This window comes from Camelus dromedarius, chromosome 21 (assembly GCF_036321535.1).
Source record: "Camelus dromedarius isolate mCamDro1 chromosome 21, mCamDro1.pat, whole genome shotgun sequence".
NCBI classification, from domain to species: Eukaryota; Metazoa; Chordata; class Mammalia; order Artiodactyla; family Camelidae; genus Camelus; species Camelus dromedarius.
The window spans coordinates 23,051,069-23,063,657 of record NC_087456.1 but is presented as its reverse complement, the minus strand read 5'-3'; the positions used below and the strand labels follow the sequence as shown (position 1 = coordinate 23,063,657).

General features: G+C 51.3%; 1 protein-coding gene across 2 annotated transcripts in view; it reads right to left on the bottom strand.

The window, feature by feature from the left end:
- The window catches only part of TLR5 (toll like receptor 5), a 34,379-nt gene that overhangs the window by 21,411 nt on the left and 379 nt on the right, over positions 1-12,589 (bottom strand). For both annotated transcript variants that reach the window (XR_838134.3, XM_010992762.3), the window contains exon 2: positions 4,693-4,852. The gene's annotated coding sequence lies outside the window, so the exon portion shown is untranslated. The remainder of the gene's footprint in view (positions 1-4,692; positions 4,853-12,589) is intronic.

Below are 12,589 nucleotides of genomic sequence, written 5' to 3'. Positions count from 1 at the left end.
CTATATTCAATTTCTTGTATTAACATAATGGAAAAGACTCTGAAATATACATATGTATGTATATGTAGAACTGAATTGCTTTGCTGTGTTCCTGAAGCCAACATTGTAAATCAACTACACTTCAATAAAAAATAAAATTTTAAAAAAAGAAAAAAGGAAAAAAAGTGGTGAAAATGGTCAATTTTATGTCATGTCTATTTTACCACAATCAGAAAACAAAATTAAAGAGAAAAAACCCAACACCACCGCTGCCTGAGTCTGGCACCTGGAGTTCGCTAGGTCTGGTGGAGCCGGGAAGGGGCATCTTATCACCGTATCCCAGGTACTTTGAAGCAAGTGGCTCTCAGGCCACACTGTGAGGAACCTTGGTCCCAAGGATCCCTTCCAACTCAGAAACCCTGGAGTCCTTTTAGAGGAAGAGGGCTGCTAAGACATTCGGAGGGCTGCTGAGTATCGGGTTTTTATGGTCGAGGTGAACTTGAGTGGGTGGCAGGAACAGCACAATCAATGGAGCCTCGAACCTCCTGCAAAACACTGTTAATTAAGATAATCAGACCAGAGGGAGACAGGTCAGCAGCCCTTTCATTGGAGTTGAATTCACTTAGCTTTAATCCCAGCCGTCAGCAGAGTGGGTTCCCTTTCCTGACTTAATTGCTGGCACGGTGGAGCCGCTGGCCTCAGCTCGGGTGAGTTCCAGGCCGTGGTGTCTCCACTGGAAATGGGGAAGGAAGCCTGCACTCAGGGGCATCACTGCTCCCCGGGGCACCACATTTAGCCGGCAAATCCCTCTGGCTGGGGCCAGGGCTGCTGTGTGCTAATTTAATTCTTGATCCTTAACAAATAATACTCATAATGGGCTCTTTGGCAGGAACCAGGACTCTGAGCTTGGCCGCCAGGCTGCAGAGAGGACATTTCTCCTGGCAGGCGGTGGCCCACACCTGGCAGGCGGCTGTAGTATTGGGCATGGAGGACAGCTGTCTGAGAAAAACAGTTAATTCCCTTCCAAATGGGTGCTTGGGAGAGTTTCTCCAAGGTTCACAGAGCAATAAAAATCCCAGATGAAGTCCAAATGTGGGTATGTTCAAGTTCAGCCTTGGAAAAAGGCTCAAGGCCAGTGGACAAGGTCACCCTCCCAGGGCGAATGTGTTCTCCAGATGCAGAACACAGCGTCCCATTGGGGCCAGCCAGCACATGAGGACTCGGAAGTCTGCAGCGTTGCCAGGGCCAAGGTCCCTCCAGCCCAGCAGCGTTCTGCTTCTGACAATAGTTCCAATACAACACGTGGCTGATGGCATCGCTATGAACCTCAGAGGGTGCTCCCCAGAGACAATCCCAGCTTCCTTTATAAACCACCACAACCTCGAGGCTCTTCTGGAGTGACCTCTTTTTCACTCAGCGCCAGCTCTTCTCAAGTTGACCAGCTGCTGTATTTAGAATCTGTGCTTGTCCTAGAGTAATTCTTCCCTGGCCGAGGCTCCCGCTATGCGCCGGTCGCTACGGGATGTTGGGGAGGGAGTCCCTACCTGTAAGGGTCTCCTGGTCCACATAGACTCAAGAGCAGTGATGCCCCAGTGAGGACGCAGGACCAGCAGCATCAGCACCACCTGGGGCCCCAGCCCAACCTGACTGAGCCAGAAGCTCTGTGGCGGGAGGCTGGCAAGCTGAGCTATCAAGCCCTCTGGGCAATTCTGATGCACTTTTGAGAACCACTGGGCTCGAGTCTGGAGGGAGAGCAATGCATCGTAATAACCACAACACCATAGAGTGAGAACCTTCGCCTGTATCCTCATCCCCACGTGGCTCCGAGCTTCCTCCCTTCCCTCAGCCTCCCAGTCTCTGGTAGGTACCGTTGTTTCCCCATTATACATGTGAGAAAAGGAAGGTGCAGAGAAGCTAAGTAACTTAAGACCACATAGCTCCACTACCCTCTAAGCCTAGCGTCTGGTGCGGCTGCCCACACACTCTTCTGCTGATCTTGTGGTCACTTGCTCTCAGTCACAAAGGGTGTGGGACCTGGCTTCCAGGGGAGGGTGAGCCTCTCAGCCCCTTGCCCCCTTCAGTTCCCATGTGAGGGTCCACCTTACCCCACAGTCCCTCACTCCCGAGATGGCCCCTTTGACATACTGAGTTCTCCCCAGCTCTCAGCAAAACCTTCCCCCTTCCAGGTCTCCTGGGCCCGCCCTTCCACTACACTGACTCCCCGATGGCCTCCTCACACCCCTCGAACCTTCCCCCCAACACCTCCCCATCCTTCTAGACCCCATGGACCTTCTCTTCAAACCCTCCTTCAACACCTTCAACTCAGATGCCTCCTGCTCCTCTGTCCCATCTGTCTACACCAGCTGCCTGCCCTCGGCAACCCTCCACCCGGTGGCTGTAACTTGGTCGGAAATAAAAGCCCACGATGCTGTGCACTGGTGCCCACCCAGATGTGCAGTAGGATCCAATCACACAGTCACCCTCTCCCCTACCTCTCGGGAGTGATTCCGCACCTCTGCCAGTCTCCCTCGCCCTTCCTGCCTGGCCTCCGCCTTCTCAGAAGCCGTTGACATTGCTTCCTGTTTCTAGGATAAGGAAGGCCTGGCTCTTGACCTTCCAGTGCTGCAACCATCCAGTGACTCACTGTGTCCACAGGAGGGCTCACCGGCAGTCCTGGGGGCAGTGCCCTGCAGTGCCTCTGGGAGGTGGCTCTGGGGTCAAGAGTATGTGGCGGGTCTGGGGCAGCTCACTTGTGCTCACTTGGGTGCCCAAGGCCAGGGCTGGGCACGCGTGCAAAAAGAAAAGGTGCTCCCCACCCACCCTTCTCCTCACACCCATCACATGCCTGAGCGAAGACAGTCCTCAGCATCTTCTGTGAGCATCACAGTTTAGCACCACAGGGCAAAGCCCGACGACCACGGCTGAGCTCCAAAGAGGAAGCAGCAAATCAGCACCCTGGGTTTCTGTGCTCTGCTGCGACCTCAGGAGAACCGTTTACTGACTTGCCGCTGCCTGGGGATCTCACTGGGTCTGTTTGCATCTCTCGGTGTGTATGATGGATGCTTCGATACAAATCACGCCTAGTAAGTCTAGCCCAGGGAGAAACTTCCCTTACATGTGTCATGGGGGTGGCGGCGGATATTATAAGAAATTTGGCCAAGTTCCTTGCTGAATTCTCAGGAAGCTGGTAATCCCGTCAGGGTGGGAGAGGGTGAGAGTGAGCTGACTCTGGTAAGACCTGCTATTCTTGAAAAGGCTTCCCTCTGCCTTTCCTCTGAGCTGCAGATCACCAACCAGAACTCTTCTAGGAACTTGTCCACAATTGCTGTCAAGCTCATTGGTTTGTCGTTCAAAAGGCCACCTGTGCCCCTTTGTGTGAATGAGGATTTCATTCCCAAGGGCAGGCGCTGTTTCCTTCTCTTTGGTTCACTGGCCCATCGCCAGCAATCAGAACATGGGGCATCAGCAAACAGCCGCTGGATGAATTAATTTGCCACGTTCTGCCTCTGGGTCCTTCTTCCTCTTCATCACCTGCAGGGTTAGCTGCCAGGGTGCTCAGGGCTTGTGTGCACTCTGGGTCCCTTGGATGGGCTGGTCTGGGGGTGGGAGCCCGGGGTCCTTCAGAGCAGCCCCATCTCACCTGCTCCCTTCCCTCCTACCTGGGAGTCACCATCAGTTCTCAGGATCCCGGCAGCTTCTGAGAGGGAGCTCGCCCCTTCCTTCTTCCTCTTCTGGACACGCCTTGAAATAGCCTCTTGGGTATCTGTAGTATTTCCGCCAAAAGCAGGGCCCCTTCTCACCAAGCAGACACTGCGCCGTATTGATCTTTGGTTGCGGACCTTTATTTCCATCTTCAGTGCATACGTTCTTAAACCCTAACAAGGTGGGTGAGGTCAGACTGACCTCCTTAACCCCCGCTGGGAGCAGCTTCAAGTACATCAATGCAACTGGTGGCCAGTTCTGTGAAGCTGACCTCCAGACACCACCACCAGCATCATTTCCCCTCACTTCCAATTGTGCTGCGCTGCCCAGCTCCACGGCCCCTGCCTCCTGTCCGGGACACTGCAGTGACCTCCCCTGCCCTGAGCTGATCGCCCCCAGCAAGTCTTACCCCAACATATGCGTCTCCCACTCAGCGCCAGGAGGGGGCCTGCAGAGCACAGCTCTGATCAGAAGCCTTTAACAGCTCCTCCCACCCTTAACGGTCCAACCCTTCCGGGCCTAAGACTTCCTGCTGCTCCCCTGTGGACTAGAATCTATTCTGGGAGCGCCTGAACCCTCTCATTTGACAGAGGAGGAAATTCCAGACAACCTACTTTCTGCTTTGTCTACAGTCCTGCCTGTGCTCCGGGGATAACTCGCCTTCTCCGAGAGCTGCCTCCATCCAATTTCTCTGCTCCGGCTGGTCCCTGGGCTTGGAATCCTTGTACTTGTCTCATCTGCTTAACCAACTCCAACTCACCCCTCGCGGGCTACCCGAGGCCAGCTCTTCCGTGAAATAATCCACATATTCCTACAGGCACTTTATCTCCCTCCCTTACTCTGTTTATGACATTTTCGTTACATCAGCCTCCTCCAGACTGTCCATCTCTCGAGGGCAGGGACCTAGTTTTGTACCCATGGTAACCCTGAAACACACAGCACTACTGAAATGCCCATGAGGTTTTCCTCATTAACATCTGAAGGAGAGTGGTTTCTGCCAGCAGCACTCACCTCCAGGCCTCACACAAGGGCTTCTTGTACGCTCTTATTCTAGAGGCACAGGGTCTCGGATTGTTGAAAGGCTTCAGTTCCTGAGACTATAGGCACCTCCTCATGGTGGTGATGGTGGTCAGTGTTTTCTGGTGAATCGGGAGAAAGGGCTTTTGTTTCCCTAAGGGAGAACAGGAAAGCTACTTAAGAGGGAGAAAGAAAAAACATTACGTAGATGTGTTTCTGTGCCACACAGTGATTTTCTCTGCAGAGGAATTTAAAACTTTAGGTGTGTCTCTGATCAAGTGGAATTTTAATGGGAAAAGATCAAGACCCTTTTGTAAATCGAGGTGTGTGGAACAACAGAGCTGAACGGATTTGGAGAAATCTCAGACCCAGCCTCCAGGCCAGTCAGTTCTGGGGGAGGGTGGTGGTGTTTCTGCCTCGTCCCTCCAGGGAGGAAACGCCACACTTTCGTAATCCATTCCATCTTATTAAGTCATGGTGGTGGTGAAGGCACGCCTCCCTTGGACCCAGAAGTCCCTTTTGTGACATTTCTGTGGTCATTTGGTTACTGGGGACCCACACGTAGGATGAGGACAGTCCACCGTCTACTCCTGAGTGAGCAGAGAGTTTGCAGGTTTCTACGGAAAGAGAGCTAGGTTTGCATCAGAGTTTGACATGTCTAAGCTGTATGACCAGGTAAACGATGCTTGAGTTGAGAGATACTGGGTAATCATTGGATCTCAGGTTTAGGATGAGATGGGTCCTGAAAGTTAAGAATGAAATATCATGCTTTTCACCATTTTATAGATGATTAAACTGTTGCTCAGCGATTAAGCACTTGCCTAAAGTCATACATCCATCACATTGTGGAGCTGGGATTTGAATCCAGCTGCAAACTTAGCTTTCATTTTGATCTTTCCCCCAAAAGTCACAATTGTGCACACTGCTGAACAGATGCAGTGCCTCAGAGGGTGACCTGCGTATGAATCACCTGGAGATCTTGCTGAAATGCACATTCTGAGTCAGCAGGGCTGGGGAAGGACCTGAGATTCTGCATTTCTAACAAGTCTCCAGGTGATACTGATGCTGCTAGCTCAGTGACCACGATTTTAGTGGTAAGGACTTAAGAGAGATGTTTCTTGCCTCACCGCTCACCACTCAGGCTGCCACATCTCCCGGGAATGAAGTGTGACCAGGATGCTGCTGCATGATCACTTTTGAGAAAAGGGCCACAATTCACCCCCAATTCTTCTCAGTCCTGAAGACTGAAGCACTGGATGGTTGCTCGAAGAGGGTTATTTGAGGCTTCTGAGGCAGGGGAGCTGGGAGGGTCACATCGTTCTACTTGGACGTTCTAAGGAAACAGGAGAGCTTGGGTACCATTTCTCTGGCTCCAGGACGGGCGCTTCTCCTGGAGACCAGCAGGGGGCGCACAATGGGGGGAGACCGAGGCAGGAGCCCGCAGAGGGGCGGCGGGAGAGTCTGGGCTGAGAGGTGCGGAGGCCGCCAGCGGCTACAAGAGGAGTTCCACTGAGAAGACCCTATTGCTTCCTTCCGTTTAGAGAGCACGCAGGTGCTCCTGGCAGGCTGGCTGTTCCTGAAGCACAGGGAGGAAAGATCACGACTGAATTTCAAAGCAGGACTGTGTTGTCTTTTCTTCCCGAGCGCGCACCTTAGAAGAAATTATCTACTCCCCCCACCTCCCTGCACGCACCTGTGAGGCTCTGAATCTGCTTTGCGGTGTACACAATTTTGCTGTTTTTGAAAGGTCAAAATGACAACGAAGCTTGTAGTTGGAGTCAAATCCTAGCTCCACAATTTAACAGATGTGTGACCTTGAGCAAGTGCTTAACCTCTCTGAGCACCAGCTTATTCATCTATACAATCGCAACAGTAATAGTTTCTACTTCCCTGGGGAAGCATCCCCAGAGGCTTCTGAGGACACTCCAGCGCCCTCACTGAGAGCCCAGTTACTGATGCGTAATCCTCCAATATTTCTTGCTTGCTTAAGTAGACGGACATCATTTATCCAGCTGCACCTCATCAGAAATGTATTCCTTTTGGAAACCACTGAAGGGGAACTGGGAGAGAAGGAAACGGAATTTCTCAACACGCTGGGGTGATTTGGTGTTTTTCTCTTTCTGTGCACTCCTATTCCCCTATGGTCTTTCATAGCTTCAGGTAGTGGTCCCCCCAAATCACAACAACAAAAACAGCAGCTTCCAGAGGCATGTATGGCCTGAAGACATGCTGAAGGGTGCTGACAACCCAAATGGTTTAGGTACAAAACAGCTTCTCTTCTGTCTGCTCATTATAAACTCTTCAGCACACAGTTTTAAAGCATCTGATTGAAAGAAATAATTCCATCTGAATGGTTGTTAAAAACTAACAACCAGCATGACACATCTAAAATCCCTGGGAAGAGAGAGCTTATGAGGAACTGAATATTTCTGCCTGTCTTCAGGTGCGGGCAGCACCAACATTCTCAATTAGAAAATTAATGTCTGAGACTCCCACAGCCTCCCTGGATGCAACTCAACTAAACCCCGAGTGTTTACAGGCAAAGCAAATCTCTGGAAAAGATGCCCAAGCAGACCAAGGGCTGGGAAGTCTGATACTGCATCCCCAGAAAGTAATGACACAGACAATCCGCTAAGAGCAGCAAAAATCATTTGGATGATTATGATGTAAATTAGAAGTATGTGGGGGGAGGCACGCGGAAGAGAAACCTTATTAAACTATGATCCGTTAGACACAGAGAATGGAAATGTGAAGAGGGATTACAAAACACTTGGGAACTGTCCTGGGAAGGATTTGTAGTCTGTGCTATATACTCAACAGTCATCGAGAGAAACCTCCCTGGGCTGGTAAAATCTAGTCCACTCTGCAGTTGGTGGAGACAACAACTGGTGAGAGGTGAGGGAAGGGAGCGGGGAGTCAGCCCTGGAGGAGGGGGTCCTGCATCTCCAGGCGTACCAGGTGCAGGAGAGGAAAGATGATTTTATTGGCAGCATCACAGGGACTGAGCAGGGCAGGCAGGGCTGGGGAATGCCCTTGCTGGAAACACAAGTTCCTGCCACGTGCCCAGTGTCCATGGTCCCCAGGGAGGTTCATGGAGTGTGGAATCCGTCCTGGGCAGATTCTGCTCCCCAGGGTGCTGTGTTCCTTTCTGAGAAGGGGTGGAGTCAGCAAGAAACTTGGCTCCTAATTACTGTTGGTAGTTACTTCCAAGATGCATGAGATCACGGCAAAGCACTGGGCTGGGAGAGGGGAAACCTGGGTTCCAGCCCTCCTTCGGCCATCACCAGGGCATCCTTGACAAGTTTAACTTCCCTTGTCCTGTTTCTGGATGTGTATGATGGTGAGTTTGGACTGGGAGCATTTTCATCTCCCGTACACCCTAAAATTATCTAATGAGATGTGCTAAGTATCATGACAGCAATCAAAGACCAGGACACCATCACCCACACTGGCGGCAAATTTGTGAATCTGTTATAGACCATCTTGAAAATCTCTATGGAAAAATGATGGTATTGATGTAGCAATGAAATGGATAGATAAAGTGGTTCCACATATATCCTGGCCTCAAATGTCAACTTTTTCCTGCCTAACAATTTAATCCCAGAGGGGACTGCTTCTGTGGCTAGATAATATTTTGAGAAGAAAACTTTTCCTCCTCCTTGTATTTCCACCTTCCTTTGCTCACCTCCACCCTCTAGCAGTGTCCTTACGTCACTGCCCCAGGGCAGGTATGAGGCAGCACTGTACCCAGAAGTAGCTTGCAAAACCATCTGGCTTTGACTCCCCAACCAGGGACTTAGGGCCAGGACCCAGAGGCTTTTCCAGAAGGTACAGAGAGGAGGGGGTTGGTGGGGCAAAGTACCAAGGTTTGGAAGAAACAGGAAGGGAAGAGTGGTTGGGTGTCCCAGGAGGACAGGACTTTGGCAAGACCCCAGAGTTTGGCTGTGTCGTCCAGTAGCAGCAGAGACCACCAGGGAGGCAGGGTCAACGGTGTGCTCGGTGGTAAACTGGCAAGTCTTGCCCCAGCATCTTGGCACTGAATAAGGTCTGGAAATCGTGACACACCCCTGGGGTGGTGTTCTTGCCAGCCCTGTGAGACAAAGGCTCCAAACGAATATGAAGCTGCTATCTAGGAAGTAAGAGCGGCAGTATTTCTTGCACACTGGAGCACATAATTGATTCACACTCGTAACCCTTTTGTGTGTTGAGAAAGAAAATAAAGTTAGCCTTGGAACTCTCTAGAATCAGTTAAGTCTCTGACCACGATGAGGTGGAACCTCAGAACACAGAAACTCAGATCTGAATGTGGTTTGCGATCTTGCCTTCATCACGGCCAAGTTCAAATGCTGGCTCAGTTGCTCCTTCTCCAGAACGGAGTGGTTATGCAGACTAAACGAGATGACATGTGTCGCTCATATTTCCGGGTCCCTTGCGGTGCTCTGCACATGGTAGGTTATTTGTGGACTATTAAACTATTTGTTGACTGTTTAAAGCTACTCTAACCCACAGTGCATGGATAGGCAGATGACTGGTGACCTTGGATCAGTCATGCTGTCAGCAGCACCAAGACTAGGAATATGGCAGCAGTGTCGGGCCCACGGACACCCACGTGGAGTGGCGCATGAACCGCTCCTCTGGAATCAGTGCAGTGCTTTAAGCGCCCGGACCCTGATGCCCGCCACGTCCAGGTGGAACCCTGGCTCAGCGCCCCGTGCTGGGTCACTGAGTGGGCTCCCCGGGCCTCGGATCTGTCACGGGGAAAATGAGAATATAACAATACCCACCGCACAGGTACTCAGAACAGGATCTGGCTCAGAGTACATGCTGTTCCCTGTTTGCTATGACTACTGGCGTTATGAATTTGTGCAGTCAAGGAGAAAACGTCTGGCCAGCACAATTATAAAGGAAAGTCAAGTTTGGGGTATTTGAGCCAAGTTTGCCACGGGTCAGGGAGGTGAGAACCAACTGTTTCGAGGTTGCAACATCCTACCGTTGGATTTAGAAATACCATGATTTTGGAGATTACACACAGTGAGAGTTCTCTGGTACCTAGAAGGGGAGGGATGTTAAAAGACATGCAATAAATGTGAAGAGGGGAATTTAGCCTGATTCTTTAGCATAAATGGGCTCCTTCCCTCCCGCAGTTAACTGTGGTCAGATCTCTTACCATAAAACAAATAAAAATATCTTCTTGTGACACGACAACTCCTTCCTGCTGAGAGAGAATCTGTTCTTTCTTTTGTGGCCAAATTCCTAAGATGTGAGGTCTAAAGACTCTGCCCAACGTTCCCACTGTCCATTCACTAGCCTCTTCTGAGCCCATGAGATCGGGCTTTCCTGTCACAAGAGGGTGTGATACTGATCAGACATGCACGCAGGACAGTGGAACACAGAGGAGGATGCTAGGACCCAGCTTGAGGGACCTCTACACCTGGGGATACAGACACTCAGTCCTATGGATCGGGAAGGGTGAGCAAGGGACTGCAGTGGACACTCCCTGCAGTGGGTGGAGGCTGTCAAACAGCACCGTCAAGGGAGAATGAGGAGCTCAGGCCCGGGAGTCTGCTGCGGCCCGAGTGGCTCATAGCCATAGCGTTAAAGTGTGAGTTCAAGGTGGGAGCTGGTAGGGGCTGAGGCTGGAGAGACTACCCTGGGGCCAAATCAAGAAGGACCCTGCAGTCTGTTCTGAGGCAGAGGCAGCTGCCGAGGTTTTTGAGTATTGCCACTGCATTCAACTAAATTTCCTCAAGGCCTCTGGAATTTGGTGCCACCAAACTACCAACCTTAAATTCCCAATAAGAGTGCTTAACCCACAAGTACAGGAGGTGCTTCACTGCGCCCTATACAAGGCTGAACTTCAATCAAGAGTCATTTACCAAATGCCTGCCATGTGCCAGACACCAGTTTCAGTAGATGTTCCTGCAAGGAGGGCAAAGGGGGGACTCCCCAGCTCTGCCTGAGGACCAGGGGAGGGGCCGGCCAGGGAAGTCTTGCTGGAGAAAGTGCCATTTGAGATGCCTCTTCACACATGTAGAGGATTCCCCAACAGACAGCATTCTGGGCGCAGGAGAGCAAATGTAAGGAGAGATTGGCATGCAAAAAAGCCCTGGGCAGAAGCTGGTGGGAGGTCAGGGAGGCGGGGAATCTGGACTGCATCTCGGAGCAGTGAGTGCTTTTGCTCATTCTGAGCTTCAGTTTCTCCTCCAGGCTTCCTTCCCTCTGCCTCACCCGGCCCCTGACTCTTGTTTCTAAATACAGCTGAAGATCAAGTCTCTTCTGAAGCCCTCTCTGCCTTTTCCAGCCCTCCCTGGCTGTCTCCTTTGAACTAGCAGACTGTGCTACATAATTCCACACTTCATTGCTCTCGGATTGTTTCACAGGTGCTGGTTTTCTCTCCCCACCAGAATCTGGAAGCTTCTGAAGGGCAGGAACAATGCCTCCAACTTGAGTGGGTCCCACAGAGCTGAGCACACAGTAGGCTGTGGCCCCCTCATGGAGGAGGAGTTGGGGAAAGGGGAGAAAAGAGGGGAGGGCTGCAAATCCAGAGCTCAGGATCCCTGAAACTTGAGACTTGACTGAAGATTTGGGTCTGTTTTCTGCCTTCTTTCCCACAAAACAGAAAGAGAAGCAAACATGTGTGGATTCAGTAACCAGTGTGTTCGTGCTACTGAGACTGTGGGCATAAATAGACAAGCAGGCTTATTTTGATTTCAACACTCAGCAACGCCAAACTTATGGAGGCAGGGAAATCAACAAAGAAAGCTCTAGGACACAACTTCCTCTGAAGCCCTCCCTCCCCAGAAAGAAACCCAAAAAGCTCGCAGGGATGGCTCTGTTTCAGCCAACAGAAACTACAAGCTTCTTGCTCTGCGCTCAGCTATAATGCCCCAGGGGGTGATCCTGTGATGTCATTTAGGATGGAAGTAACAGTCAGGCGGACACGCATGGGTGTGATCATAGTGAGTGTTAAAATATGCTTGGTGATTCGCTTTGGCCTGGGCCCCTCCACTGAGAACCCCCTGGAACCTCCCCACAATCCCACAATTAAGGGATGAGCATCTAGCACCACAGACCTTCACCCAGGGCCCTGCCCCCTGGCTTCCCTTCTGACTGGCTGTGCCTGGCACACTAGGAAGTTGTGGCCACTGTCCACTGTCCGCTGGAACAAGGGTGAGGTTGAGTCAGGGAGCCCAGGAGATCTTTGACAGATTTATCAATGCCCAGCCTGGCTGAGTAAATGCAGGGAAAAGTGATCAAACAACACACATTTGGCAAGGGCCCGGCTGCTCCCCACCTTCAGCGTGCAACCACTAATGCCCTCTTCCCGGCACTGAGCAAGAGGGTGGCATCCCAGATGCACCTGACAGCCAGACAGGGCAACGTACTGACTGGGTCCTTGCTTAGCAACAGTGACAGGACACTGGGGTTAGCTGTTCGTTTGTGAGTCTGGGTGCTGGATAGGTGTTCCAAACACGAGGTGCCTACGTAGCTAATCCATTGCAAAAGGAAAGCCCCCGCCACCAGTTCCCATCCAATGTGGCCTCAGCAGACTTCTAGGACTGCACCCCTCACCCCTAAGACAATCAACCAAACCCACCCTCATCCCTTTAAAAATGTCTTTCCAACTGTGGTTTTCCAGGAGCGTTGCCACTATGCTTTTGTCTTCCCAGGTAGATCTTTTTTTAAAAAAACATAAAGGCCATTACTTACACGGAACCTTTGCCAGGCTGCTCTACCTGGTGCTATAGGGGGAGGCCTTTCTGGGATTTCCATGGCCTTGATGAAGGTAGCTGTCTCCTTTTTCCAAGGAAGATAGAGAGGCTGCCTGTCCCTTTCCAGAGTGCAGACGAAAGTGCAGACGATAACGTCTGACCGCACTGTTGCAAGGTGG